Here is a 14,012-nt window from a genome sequence, read left to right on the forward strand (position 1 = left end):
AGTACCAGGGAATAGCAGGTGCTGTAAGATTGTATTGCATCCCTTTAATTTATGTTCAAGCTATCATGTTCAAATTTGAAGTGCAGTGAATAATTAACTCAAACTATCTGTTAGCACCTGGGAATAGCAGATGCTGTAAGTTTTTGTTGCATCACTTTACTTTAATCTGCAACTGACAAGCTTGTATGTGAAGTGTACAGATTAAATAGAAATATTTTAGTACCAGGGAATAGCAGGTGCTGTAAGATTGTATTGCATCCCTTTAATTTATGTTCAAGCTATCATGTTCAAATTTGAAGTGCAGTGAATAATTAACTCAAACTATCTGTTAGGACCTGGGAATAGCAGATGCTGTACGTTTTTTTTGCATCACTTTCATTTACTCTCCAACTCACATGCCTGAATGTGAAGTGCAGTGATTCATCAAAAAACTGTCTGTTAGTGCCTCCGTATACCAGATGTTGTAAGCTTTTATTGCATCATTTAATTTACATTCAAGATAACATTCTAGAATGTCAAGTGCAGGGATTAATAAAAAAAATTGTCAGATTGGTCTTTGATCATATTTGCTATGATTAGGAAATTTGAGTAAGTGCTTAAGGCTTACGGCCACACCAGCTTGAGAACGCCCAATCTCATCTGACCTTGGAAGCTAAGCAAGTTTGGGCCTGGATAGTATTGAGGTGGGACCCTACCTAGGAATACCAGGTGCTGTAAGCTTTTCTTGCATCACTTTAATTTACTTTCAAGCTGACATGCTCAAATGTGAAGTGCAGTGATTAATAAAAAAATCTATCTGTTAGCACCTGGGAATAGCCGATGCTGTAAGTTTTTTTTGCATCACTTTCATTTACTCTCCAACTCACATGCCTGAATGTGAAGTGCAGTGATTCATCAAAAACTATCTGTTAGCACCTTGGACTACGAGATGCTGTAAGCTTCTCTTGAATCACTTTAATTTACTGTCAAGATGACATGCTAGGATGTGAAATGCAGTGATTAATTAAAAAAACTATCTGTTAGCACCTGGGAATAGCAGATGCTGTAAGTTTTTGTTGCATCACTTTACTTTAATCTGCAACTGACAAGCTTGTATGTGAAGTGTACAGATTAAATAGAAATATTTTAGTACCAGGGAATAGCAGGTGCTGTAAGATTGTATTGCATCCCTTTAATTTATGTTCAAGCTATCATGTTCAAATTTGAAGTGCAGTGAATAATTAACTCAAACTATCTGTTAGCACCTGGGAATAGCAGATGCTGTACGTTTTTTTTGCATCACTTTCATTTACTCTCCAACTCACATGCCTGAATGTGAAGTGCAGTGATTCATCAAAAAACTGTCTGTTAGTGCCTCCGTATACCAGATGTTGTAAGCTTTTATTGCATCATTTAATTTACATTCAAGATAACATTCTAGAATGTCAAGTGCAGGGATTAATAAAAAAAATTGTCAGATTGGTCTTTGATCATATTTGCTATGATTAGGAAATTTGAGTAAGTGTTTAAGGCTTACGGCCACACCAGCTTGAGAACGCCCAATCACATCTGACCTTGGAAGCTAAGCAAGTTTGGGCCTGGATAGTATTGAGGTGGGACCCTACCTAGGAATACCAGGTGCTGTAAGTTTTTCTTGCATCACTTTAATTTACTTTCAAGCTGACATGCTCAAATGTGAAGTGCAGTGATTAATAAAAAAATCTATCTGTTAGCACCTGGGAATAGCCGATGCTGTAAGTTTTTTTTGCATCACTTTCATTTACTCTCCAACTCACATGCCTGAATGTGAAGTGCAGTGATTCATCAAAAACTATCTGTTAGCACCTTGGACTACGAGATGCTGTAAGCTTCTCTTGAATCACTTTAATTTACTGTCAAGATGACATGCTAGGATGTGAAATGCAGTGATTAATTAAAAAAACTATCTGTTAGCACCTGGGAATAGCAGATGCTGTAAGTTTTTGTTGCATCACTTTACTTTAATCTGCAACTGACAAGCTTGTATGTGAAGTGTACAGATTAAATAGAAATATTTTAGTACCAGGGAATAGCAGGTGCTGTAAGATTGTATTGCATCCCTTTAATTTATGTTCAAGCTATCATGTTCAAATTTGAAGTGCAGTGAATAATTAACTCAAACTATCTGTTAGCACCTGGGAATAGCAGATGCTGTACGTTTTTTTTGCATCACTTTCATTTACTCTCCAACTCACATGCCTGAATGTGAAGTGCAGTGATTCATCAAAAAACTGTCTGTTAGTGCCTCCGTATACCAGATGTTGTAAGCTTTTATTGCATCATTTAATTTACATTCAAGATAACATTCTAGAATGTCAAGTGCAGGGATTAATAAAAAAAATTGTCAGATTGGTCTTTGATCATATTTGCTATGATTAGGAAATTTGAGTAAGTGTTTAGGGCTTACGGCCACACCAGCTTGAGAACGCCCACTCTCATCTGACCTTGGAAGCTAAGCAAGTTTGGGCCTGGATAGTATTGAGGTGGGACCCTACCTAGGAATACCAGGTGCTGTAAGCTTTTCTTGCATCACTTTAATTTACTTTCAAGCTGACATGCTCAAATGTGAAATGCAGTGATTAATAAAAAAATCTATTTGTTAGCACCTGGGAATAGCCGATGCTGTAAGTTTTTTTTGCATCACTTTCATTTACTCTCCAACTCACATGCCTGAATGTGAAGTGCAGTGATTCATCAAAAACTATCTGTTAGCACCTTGGACTACGAGATGCTGTAAGCTTCTCTTGAATCACTTTAATTTACTGTCAAGATGACATGCTAGGATGTGAAATGCAGTGATTAATTAAAAAAACTATCTGTTAGCACCTGGGAATAGCAGATGCTGTAAGTTTTTGTTGCATCACTTTACTTTAATCTGCAACTGACAAGCTTGTATGTGAAGTGTACAGATTAAATAGAAATATTTTAGTACCAGGGAATAGCAGGTGCTGTATGATTGTATTGCATCCCTTTAATTTATGTTCAAGCTATCATGTTCAAATTTGAAGTGCAGTGAATAATTAACTCAAACTATCTGTTAGCACCTGGGAATAGCAGATGCTGTACTTTTTTTTGCATCACTTTCATTTACTCTCCAACTCACATGCCTGAATGTGAAGTGCAGTGATTCATCAAAAAACTGTCTGTTAGTGCCTCCGTATACCAGATGTTGTAAGCTTTTATTGCATCATTTAATTTACATTCAAGATAACATTCTAGAATGTCAAGTGCAGGGATTAATAAAAAAAATTGTCAGATTGGTCTTTGATCATATTTGCTATGATTAGGCAATTTGAGTAAGCGTATAAGGCTTACGGCCACACCAGCTTGAGAACGCCCAATCTCATCTGACCTTGGAAGCTAAGCAAGTTTGGGCCTGGATAGTACTGAGGTGGGACCCTACCTAGGAATACCAGGTGCTGTAAGCTTTTCTTGCATCACTTTAATTTACTTTCAAGCTGACATGCTCAAATGTGAAGTGCAGTGATTAATAAAAAAAACTATCTGTTAGCACCTGGGAATAGCCGATGCTGTAAGTTTTTTTTGCATCACTTTCATTTACTCTCCAACTCACATGCCTGAATGTGAAGTGCAGTGATTCATCAAAAAACTGTCTGTTAGTGCCTCCGTATACCAGATGTTGTAAGCTTTTATTGCATCATTTAATTTACATTCAAGATAACATTCTAGAATGTCAATTGCAGGGATTAATAAAAAAAATTGTCAGATTGGTCTTTGATCATATTTGCTATGATTAGGCAATTTGAGTAAGCGTTTAAGGCTTACGGCCACACCAGCTTGAGAATGCCCAATCTCATCTGACCTTGGAAGCTAAGCAAGTTTGGGCCTGGATAGTACTGAGGTGGGACCCTACCTAGGAATACCAGGTGCTGTAAGCTTTTCTTGCATCACTTTAATTTACTTTCAAGCTGACATGCTCAAATGTGAAGTGCAGTGATTAATAAAAAAATCTATCTGTTAGCACCTGGGAATAGCCGATGCTGTAAGTTTTTTTTGCATCACTTTCATTTACTCTCCAACTCACATGCCTGAATGTGAAGTGCAGTGATTCATCAAAAACTATCTGTTAGCACCTTGGACTACGAGATGCTGTAAGCTTCTCTTGAATCACTTTAATTTACTGTCAAGATGACATGCTAGGATGTGAAATGCAGTGATTAATTAAAAAAACTATCTGTTAGCACCTGGGAATAGCAGATGCTGTAAGTTTTTGTTGCATCACTTTACTTTAATCTGCAACTGACAAGCTTGTATGTGAAGTGTACAGATTAAATAGAAATATTTTAGTACCAGGGAATAGCAGGTGCTGTAAAATTGTATTGCATCCCTTTAATTTATGTTCAAGCTATCATGTTCAAATTTGAAGTGCAGTGAATAATTAACTCAAACTATCTGTTAGCACCTGGGAATAGCAGATGCTGTACGTTTTTTTTGCATCACTTTCATTTACTCTCCAACTCACATGCCTGAATGTGAAGTGCAGTGATTCATCAAAAAACTGTCTGTTAGTGCCTCCGTATACCAGATGTTGTAAGCTTTTATTGCATCATTTAATTTACATTCAAGATAACATTCTAGAATGTCAAGTGCAGGGATTAATAAAAAAAATTGTCAGATTGGTCTTTGATCATATTTGCTATGATTAGGAAATTTGAGTAAGTGTTTAGGGCTTACGGCCACACCAGCTTGAGAACGCCCACTCTCATCTGACCTTGGAAGCTAAGCAAGTTTGGGCCTGGATAGTATTGAGGTGGGACCCTACCTAGGAATACCAGGTGCTGTAAGCTTTTCTTGCATCACTTTAATTTACTTTCAAGCTGACATGCTCAAATGTGAAATGCAGTGATTAATAAAAAAATCTATTTGTTAGCACCTGGGAATAGCCGATGCTGTAAGTTTTTTTTGCATCACTTTCATTTACTCTCCAACTCACATGCCTGAATGTGAAGTGCAGTGATTCATCAAAAACTATCTGTTAGCACCTTGGACTACGAGATGCTGTAAGCTTCTCTTGAATCACTTTAATTTACTGTCAAGATGACATGCTAGGATGTGAAATGCAGTGATTAATTAAAAAAACTATCTGTTAGCACCTGGGAATAGCAGATGCTGTAAGTTTTTGTTGCATCACTTTACTTTAATCTGCAACTGACAAGCTTGTATGTGAAGTGTACAGATTAAATAGAAATATTTTAGTACCAGGGAATAGCAGGTGCTGTAAGATTATATTGCATCCCTTTAATTTATGTTCAAGCTATCATGTTCAAATTTGAAGTGCAGTGTATAATTAACTCAAACTATCTGTTAGCACCTGGGAATAGCAGATGCTGTAAGTTTTTTTTGCATCACTTTCATTTACTCTCCAACTCACATGCCTGAATGTGAAGTGCAGTGATTCATCAAAAACTATCTGTTAGCACCTTGGACTACGAGATGCTGTAAGCTTCTCTTGAATCACTTTAATTTACTGTCAAGATGACATGCTAGGATGTGAAATGCAGTGATTAATTAAAAAAACTATCTGTTAGCACCTGGGAATAGCAGATGCTGTAAGTTTTTGTTGCATCACTTTACTTTAATCTGCAACTGACAAGCTTGTATGTGAAGTGTACAGATTAAATAGAAATATTTTAGTACCAGGGAATAGCAGGTGCTGTAAGCTTTTCTTGCATCACTTTAATTTACTTTCAAGATGACATGCTCAAATGTGAAGTGCAGTGATTAATAAAAAAAACTATCTGTTAGCACCTGGGAATAGCCGATGCTGTAAGTTTTTTTTGCATCACTTTCATTTACTCTCCAACTCACATGCCTGAATGTGAAGTGCAGTGATTCATCAAAAAACTGTCTGTTAGTGCCTCCGTATACCAGATGTTGTAAGCTTTTATTGCATCATTTAATTTACTTTCAAGATAACATTCTAGAATGTCAAGTGCAGGGATTAATAAAAAAAATTGTCAGATTGGTCTTTGATCATATTTGCTATGATTAGGCAATTTGAGTAAGTGCTTAAGGCTTACGGCCACACCAGCTTGAGAACGCCCAATCTCATCTGACCTTGGAAGCTAAGCAACTTTGGGCCTGGATAGTACTGAGGTGGGACTCTACCTAGGAATACCAGGTGCTGTAAGCTTTTCTTGCATCACTTTAATTTACTTTCAAGCTGACATGCTCAAATGTGAAGTGCAGTGATTAATAAAAAAAAACTATCTGTTAGCACCTGGGAATAGCCGATGCTGTAAGTTTTTTTTGCATCACTTTCATTTACTCTCCAACTCACATGCCTGAATGTGAAGTGCAGTGATTCATCAAAAACTATCTGTTAGCACCTTGGACTACGAGATGCTGTAAGCTTCTCTTGAATCACTTTAATTTACTGTCAAGATGACATGCTAGGATGTGAAATGCAGTGATTAATTAAAAAAACTATCTGTTAGCACCTGGGAATAGCAGATGCTGTAAGTTTTTGTTGCATCACTTTACTTTAATCTGCAACTGACAAGCTTGTATGTGAAGTGTACAGATTAAATAGAAATATTTTAGTACCAGGGAATAGCAGGTGCTGTAAGATTGTATTGCATCCCTTTAATTTATGTTCAAGCTATCATGTTCAAATTTGAAGTGCAGTGAATAATTAACTCAAACTATCTGTTAGCACCTGGGAATAGCAGATGCTGTAAGTTTTTTTTGCATCACTTTCATTTACTCTCCAACTCACATGCCTGAATGTGAAGTGCAGTGATTCATCAAAAAACTGTCTGTTAGTGCCTCCGTATATCAGATGTTGTAAGCTTTTATTGCATCATTTAATTTACATTCAAGATAACATTCTAGAATGTCAAGTGCAGGGATTAATAAAAAAAATTGTCAGATTGGTCTTTGATCATATTTGCTATGATTAGGCAATTTGAGTAAGTGTTTAAGGCTTACGGCCACACCAGCTTGAGAACGCCCAATCTCCTCTGACCTTGGAAGCTAAGCAAGTTTGGGCCTGGATAGTACTGAGGTGGGACCCTACCTAGGAATACCAGGTGCTGTAAGCTTTTCTTGCATCACTTTAATTTACTTTCAAGATGACATGCTCAAATGTGAAGTGCAGTGATTAATAAAAAAAACTATCTGTTAGCACCTGGGAATAGCCGATGCTGTAAGTTTTTTTTGCATCACTTTCATTTACTCTCCAACTCACATGCCTGAATGTGAAGTGCAGTGATTCATCAAAAAACTGTCTGTTAGTGCCTCCGTATACCAGATGTTGTAAGCTTTTATTGCATCATTTAATTTACTTTCAAGATAACATTCTAGAATGTCAAGTGCAGGGATTAATAAAAAAAATTGTCAGATTGGTCTTTGATCATATTTGCTATGATTAGGCAATTTGAGTAAGTGCTTAAGGCTTACGGCCACACCAGCTTGAGAACGCCCAATCTCATCTGACCTTGGAAGCTAAGCAACTTTGGGCCTGGATAGTACTGAGGTGGGACTCTACCTAGGAATACCAGGTGCTGTAAGCTTTTCTTGCATCACTTTAATTTACTTTCAAGCTGACATGCTCAAATGTGAAGTGCAGTGATTAATAAAAAAAAACTATCTGTTAGCACCTGGGAATAGCCGATGCTGTAAGTTTTTTTTGCATCACTTTCATTTACTCTCCAACTCACATGCCTGAATGTGAAGTGCAGTGATTCATCAAAAACTATCTGTTAGCACCTTGGACTACGAGATGCTGTAAGCTTCTCTTGAATCACTTTAATTTACTGTCAAGATGACATGCTAGGATGTGAAATGCAGTGATTAATTAAAAAAACTATCTCTTAGCACCTGGGAATAGCAGATGCTGTAAGTTTTTGTTGCATCACTTTACTTTAATCTGCAACTGACAAGCTTGTATGTGAAGTGTACAGATTAAATAGAAATATTTTAGTACCAGGGAATAGCAGGTGCTGTAAGATTGTATTGCATCCCTTTAATTTATGTTCAAGCTATCATGTTCAAATTTGAAGTGCAGTGAATAATTAACTCAAACTATCTGTTAGCACCTGGGAATAGCAGATGCTGTAAGTTTTTTATGCATCACTTTCATTTACTCTCCAACTCACATGCCTGAATGTGAAGTGCAGTGATTCATCAAAAAACTGTCTGTTAGTGCCTCCGTATATCAGATGTTGTAAGCTTTTATTGCATCATTTAATTTACATTCAAGATAACATTCTAGAATGTCAAGTGCAGGGATTAATAAAAAAAATTGTCAGATTGGTCTTTCATCATATTTGCTATGATTAGGCAATTTGAGTAAGTGTTTAAGGCTTACGGCCACACCAGCTTGAGAACGCCCAATCTCCTCTGACCTTGGAAGCTAAGCAAGTTTGGGCCTGGATAGTACTGAGGTGGGACCCTACCTAGGAATACCAGGTGCTGTAAGCTTTTCTTGCATCACTTTAATTTACTTTCAAGATGACATGCTCAAATGTGAAGTGCAGTGATTAATAAAAAAAACTATCTGTTAGCACCTGGGAATAGCCGATGCTGTAAGTTTTTTTTGCATCACTTTCATTTACTCTCCAACTCACATGCCTGAATGTGAAGTGCAGTGATTCATCAAAAAACTGTCTGTTAGTGCCTCCGTATACCAGATGTTGTAAGCTTTTATTGCATCATTTAATTTACTTTCAAGATAACATTCTAGAATGTCAAGTGCAGGGATTAATAAAAAAAATTGTCAGATTGGTCTTTGATCATATTTGCTATGATTAGGCAATTTGAGTAAGTGCTTAAGGCTTACGGCCACACCAGCTTGAGAACGCCCAATCTCATCTGACCTTGGAAGCTAAGCAACTTTGGGCCTGGATAGTACTGAGGTGGGACTCTACCTAGGAATACCAGGTGCTGTAAGCTTTTCTTGCATCACTTTAATTTACTTTCAAGCTGACATGCTCAAATGTGAAGTGCAGTGATTAATAAAAAAAAACTATCTGTTAGCACCTGGGAATAGCCGATGCTGTAAGTTTTTTTTGCATCACTTTCATTTACTCTCCAACTCACATGCCTGAATGTGAAGTGCAGTGATTCATCAAAAACTATCTGTTAGCACCTTGGACTACGAGATGCTGTAAGCTTCTCTTGAATCACTTTAATTTACTGTCAAGATGACATGCTAGGATGTGAAATGCAGTGATTAATTAAAAAAACTATCTGTTAGCACCTGGGAATAGCAGATGCTGTAAGTTTTTGTTGCATCACTTTACTTTAATCTGCAACTGACAAGCTTGTATGTGAAGTGTACAGATTAAATAGAAATATTTTAGTACCAGGGAATAGCAGGTGCTGTAAGATTGTATTGCATCCCTTTAATTTATGTTCAAGCTATCATGTTCAAATTTGAAGTGCAGTGAATAATTAACTCAAACTATCTGTTAGCACCTGGGAATAGCAGATGCTGTAAGTTTTTTTTGCATCACTTTCATTTACTCTCCAACTCACATGCCTGAATGTGAAGTGCAGTGATTCATCAAAAACTATCTGTTAGCACCTTGGACTACGAGATGCTGTAAGATTCTCTTGAATCACTTTAATTTACTGTCAAGATGACATGCTAGGATGTGAAATGCAGTGATTAATTAAAAAAACTATCTGTTAGCACCTGGGAATAGCAGATGCTGTAAGTTTTTGTTGCATCACTTTACTTTAATCTGCAACTGACAAGCTTGTATGTGAAGTGTACAGATTAAATAGAAATATTTTAGTACCAGGGAATAGCAGGTGCTGTAAGATTGTATTGCATCCCTTTAATTTATGTTCAAGCTATCATGTTCAAATTTGAAGTGCAGTGAATAATTAACTCAAACTATCTGTTAGCACCTGGGAATAGCCGATGCTGTAAGTTTTTTTTGCATCACTTTCATTTACTCTCCAACTCACATGCCTGAATGTGAAGTGCAGTGATTCATCAAAAACTATCTGTTAGCACCTTGGACTACGAGATGCTGTAAGCTTCTCTTGAATCACTTTAATTTACTGTCAAGATGACATGCTAGGATGTGAAATGCAGTGATTAATTAAAAAAACTATGTGTTAGCACCTGGGAATAGCAGATGCTGTAAGTTTTTGTTGCATCACTTTACTTTAATCTGCAACTGACAAGCTTGTATGTGAAGTGTACAGATTAAATAGAAATATTTTAGTACCAGGGAATAGCAGGTGCTGTAAGCTTTTCTTGCATCACTTTAATTTACTTTCAAGCTGACATGCTCAAATGTGAAGTGCAGTGATTAATAAAAAAAACTATCTGTTAGCACCTGGGAATAGCCGATGCTGTAAGTTTTTTTTGCATCACTTTCATTTACTCTCCAACTCACATGCCTGAATGTGAAGTGCAGTGATTCATCAAAAAACTGTCTGTTAGTGCCTCCGTATACCAGATGTTGTAAGCTTTTATTGCATCATTTAATTTACATTCAAGATAACATTCTAGAATGTCAAGTGCAGGGATTAATAAAAAAAATTGTCAGATTGGTCTTTGATCATATTTGCTATGATTAGGCAATTTGAGTAAGTGTTTAAGGCTTACGGCCACACCAGCTTCAGAACGCCCAATCTCATCTGACCTTGGAAGCTAAGCAAGTTTGGGCCTGGATAGTACTGAGGTGGGACCCTACCTAGGAATACCAGGTGCTGTAAGCTTTTCTTGCATCACTTTAATTTACTTTCAAGCTGACATGCTCAAATGTGAAGTGCAGTGATTAATAAAAAAAACTATCTGTTAGAACCTGGGAATAGCCGATGCTGTAAGTTTTTTTTGCATCACTTTCATTTACTCTCCAACTCACATGCCTGAATGTGAAGTGCAGTGATTCATCAAAAACTATCTGTTAGCACCTTGGACTACGAGATGCTGTAAGATTCTCTTGAATCACTTTAATTTACTGTCAAGATGACATGCTAGGATGTGAAATGCAGTGATTAATTAAAAAAACTATCTGTTAGCACCTGGGAATAGCAGATGCTGTAAGTTTTTGTTGCATCACTTTACTTTAATCTGCAACTGACAAGCTTGTATGTGAAGTGTACAGATTAAATAGAAATATTTTAGTACCAGGGAATAGCAGGTGCTGTAAGATTGTATTGCATCCCTTTAATTTATGTTCAAGCTATCATGTTCAAATTTGAAGTGCAGTGAATAATTAACTCAAACTATCTGTTAGCACCTGGGAATAGCAGATGCTGTACGTTTTTTTTGCATCACTTTCATTTACTCTCCAACTCACATGCCTGAATGTGAAGTGCAGTGATTCATCAAAAAACTGTCTGTTAGTGCCTCCGTATACCAGATGTTGTAAGCTTTTATTGCATCATTTAATTTACATTCAAGATAACATTCTAGAATGTCAAGTGCAGGGATTAATAAAAAAAATTGTCAGATTGGTCTTTGATCATATTTGCTATGATTAGGAAATTTGAGTAAGTGTTTAAGGCTTACGGCCACACCAGCTTGAGAACGCCCAATCTCATCTGACCTTGGAAGCTAAGCAAGTTTGGGCCTGGATAGTACTGAGGTGGGACCCTACCTAGGAATACCAGGTGCTGTAAGCTTTTCTTGCATCACTTTAATTTACTTTCAAGCTGACATGCTCAAATGTGAAGTGCAGTGATTAATAAAAAAAACTATCTGTTAGCACCTGGGAATAGCCGATGCTGTAAGTTTTTTTTGCATCACTTTCATTTACTCTCCAACTCACATGCCTGAATGTGAAGTGCAGTGATTCATCAAAAAACTGTCTGTTAGTGCCTCCGTATACCAGATGTTGTAAGCTTTTATTGCATCATTTAATTTACATTCAAGATAACATTCTAGAATGTCAAGTGCAGGGATTAATAAAAAAAATTGTCAGATTGGTCTTTGATCATATTTGCTATGATTAGGCAATTTGAGTAAGTGTTTAAGGCTTACGGCCACACCAGCTTCAGAACGTCCAATCTCATCTGACCTTGGAAGCTAAGCAAGTTTGGGCCTGGATAGTACTGAGGTGGGACCCTACCTAGGAATACCAGGTGCTGTAAGCTTTTCTTGCATCACTTTAATTTACTTTCAAGCTGACATGCTCAAATGTGAAGTGCAGTGATTAATAAAAAAAACTATCTGTTAGCACCTGGGAATAGCCGATGCTGTAAGTTTTTTTTGCATCACTTTCATTTACTCTCCAACTCACATGCCTGAATGTGAAGTGCAGTGATTCATCAAAAAACTGTCTGTTAGTGCCTCCGTATACCAGATGTTGTAAGCTTTTATTGCATCATTTAATTTACTTTCAAGATAACATTCTAGAATGTCAAGTGCAGGGATTAATAAAAAAAATTGTCAGATTGGTCTTTGATCATATTTGCTATGATTAGGCAATTTGAGTAAGTGCTTAAGGCTTACGGCCACACCAGCTTGAGAACGCCCAATCTCATCTGACCTTGGAAGCTTAGCAAGTTTGGGCCTGGATAGTACTGAGGTGGGACTCTACCTAGGAATACCAGGTGCTGTAAGCTTTTCTTGCATCACTTTAATTTACTTTCAAGCTGACATGCTCAAATGTGAAGTGCAGTGATTAATAAAAAAAACTATCTGTTAGCACCTGGGAATAGCCGATGCTGTAAGTTTTTTTTGCATCACTTTCATTTACTCTCCAACTCACATGCCTGAATGTGAAGTGCAGTGATTCATCAAAAAACTGTCTGTTAGTGCCTCCGTATACCAGATGTTGTAAGCTTTTATTGCATCATTTAATTTACTTTCAAGATAACATTCTAGAATGTCAAGTGCAGGGATTAATAAAAAAAATTGTCAGATTGGTCTTTGATCATATTTGCTATGATTAGGCAATTTGAGTAAGTGCTTAAGGCTTACGGCCACACCAGCTTGAGAACGCCCAATCTCATCTGACCTTGGAAGCTAAGCAAGTTTGGGCCTGGATAGTACTGAGGTGGGACTCTACCTAGGAATACCAGGTGCTGTAAGCTTTTCTTGCATCACTTTAATTTACTTTCAAGCTGACATGCTCAAATGTGAAGTGCAGTGATTAATAAAAAAAAACTATCTGTTAGCACCTGGGAATAGCCGATGCTGTAAGTTTTTTTTGCATCACTTTCATTTACTCTCCAACTCACATGCCTGAATGTGAAGTGCAGTGATTCATCAAAAACTATCTGTTAGCACCTTGGACTACGAGATGCTGTAAGCTTCTCTTGAATCACTTTAATTTACTGTCAAGATGACATGCTAGGATGTGAAATGCAGTGATTAATTAAAAAAACTATCTGTTAGCACCTGGGAATAGCAGATGCTGTAAGTTTTTGTTGCATCACTTTACTTTAATCTGCAACTGACAAGCTTGTATGTGAAGTGTACAGATTAAATAGAAATATTTTAGTACCAGGGAATAGCAGGTGCTGTAAGATTGTATTGCATCCCTTTAATTTATGTTCAAGCTATCATGTTCAAATTTGAATTGCAGTGAATAATTAACTCAAACTATCTGTTAGCACCTGGGAATAGCAGATGCTGTAAGTTTTTTATGCATCACTTTCATTTACTCTCCAACTCACATGCCTGAATGTGAAGTGCAGTGATTCATCAAAAAACTGTCTGTTAGTGCCTCCGTATACCAGATGTTGTAAGCTTTTATTGCATCATTTAATTTACATTCAAGATAACATTCTAGAATGTCAAGTGCAGGGATTAATAAAAAAAATTGTCAGATTGGTCTTTGATCATATTTGCTATGATTAGGCAATTTGAGTAAGTGTTCAAGGCTTACGGCCACACCAGCTTGAGAACGCCCAATCTCATCTGACCTTGGAAGCTAAGCAAGTTTGGGCCTGGATAGTACTGAGGTGGGACCCTACCTAGGAATACCAGGTGCTGTAAGCTTTTCTTGCATCACTTTAATTTACTTTCAAGCTGACATGCTCAAATGTGAAGTGCAGTGATT

The 14,012-nt window shown here is 37.1% G+C and overlaps 4 non-coding genes and 13 pseudogenes across 4 annotated transcripts; all 17 read left to right on the forward strand.

The window, feature by feature from the left end:
* Positions 1 to 601: 601 nt before the first annotated feature.
* On the forward strand, positions 602 to 720 carry LOC145648032 (5S ribosomal RNA; annotated as a pseudogene).
* A 790-nt stretch (positions 721 to 1,510) lies between these two features.
* LOC145649608 (5S ribosomal RNA) lies at positions 1,511 to 1,629 on the forward strand (annotated as a pseudogene).
* A 790-nt stretch (positions 1,630 to 2,419) lies between these two features.
* Positions 2,420 to 2,538, forward strand: LOC145650272 (5S ribosomal RNA; annotated as a pseudogene).
* A 789-nt stretch (positions 2,539 to 3,327) lies between these two features.
* On the forward strand, positions 3,328 to 3,446 carry LOC145649682 (5S ribosomal RNA). The gene has a single exon (XR_014116612.1). It is a non-coding gene; the product is annotated as a 5S ribosomal RNA (ribosomal RNA).
* A 352-nt stretch (positions 3,447 to 3,798) lies between these two features.
* On the forward strand, positions 3,799 to 3,917 carry LOC145647381 (5S ribosomal RNA; annotated as a pseudogene).
* A 790-nt stretch (positions 3,918 to 4,707) lies between these two features.
* Positions 4,708 to 4,826, forward strand: LOC145650273 (5S ribosomal RNA; annotated as a pseudogene).
* Positions 4,827 to 6,053: 1,227 nt separating this feature from the next.
* On the forward strand, positions 6,054 to 6,172 carry LOC145648474 (5S ribosomal RNA; annotated as a pseudogene).
* Positions 6,173 to 6,963: 791 nt separating this feature from the next.
* Positions 6,964 to 7,082, forward strand: LOC145648212 (5S ribosomal RNA; annotated as a pseudogene).
* A 352-nt stretch (positions 7,083 to 7,434) lies between these two features.
* Positions 7,435 to 7,553, forward strand: LOC145648476 (5S ribosomal RNA; annotated as a pseudogene).
* A 791-nt stretch (positions 7,554 to 8,344) lies between these two features.
* Positions 8,345 to 8,463, forward strand: LOC145648213 (5S ribosomal RNA; annotated as a pseudogene).
* Positions 8,464 to 8,815: 352 nt separating this feature from the next.
* LOC145648477 (5S ribosomal RNA) lies at positions 8,816 to 8,934 on the forward strand (annotated as a pseudogene).
* A 1,666-nt stretch (positions 8,935 to 10,600) lies between these two features.
* LOC145648388 (5S ribosomal RNA) lies at positions 10,601 to 10,719 on the forward strand (annotated as a pseudogene).
* Positions 10,720 to 11,509: 790 nt separating this feature from the next.
* Positions 11,510 to 11,628, forward strand: LOC145649693 (5S ribosomal RNA). The gene has a single exon (XR_014116613.1). It is a non-coding gene; the product is annotated as a 5S ribosomal RNA (ribosomal RNA).
* A 352-nt stretch (positions 11,629 to 11,980) lies between these two features.
* On the forward strand, positions 11,981 to 12,099 carry LOC145649839 (5S ribosomal RNA; annotated as a pseudogene).
* Positions 12,100 to 12,451: 352 nt separating this feature from the next.
* On the forward strand, positions 12,452 to 12,570 carry LOC145648739 (5S ribosomal RNA; annotated as a pseudogene).
* Positions 12,571 to 12,922: 352 nt separating this feature from the next.
* Positions 12,923 to 13,041, forward strand: LOC145646275 (5S ribosomal RNA). Its single transcript, XR_014116151.1, has one exon. It is a non-coding gene; the product is annotated as a 5S ribosomal RNA (ribosomal RNA).
* Positions 13,042 to 13,832: 791 nt separating this feature from the next.
* Positions 13,833 to 13,951, forward strand: LOC145649705 (5S ribosomal RNA). The gene has a single exon (XR_014116615.1). It is a non-coding gene; the product is annotated as a 5S ribosomal RNA (ribosomal RNA).
* Positions 13,952 to 14,012: the final 61 nt, after the last annotated feature.

Source organism: Electrophorus electricus, chromosome 13 (genome assembly GCF_041902795.1).
Source record: "Electrophorus electricus isolate QZ-2024a chromosome 13, ASM4190279v1, whole genome shotgun sequence".
NCBI classification, from domain to species: domain Eukaryota; kingdom Metazoa; phylum Chordata; class Actinopteri; order Gymnotiformes; family Gymnotidae; genus Electrophorus; species Electrophorus electricus.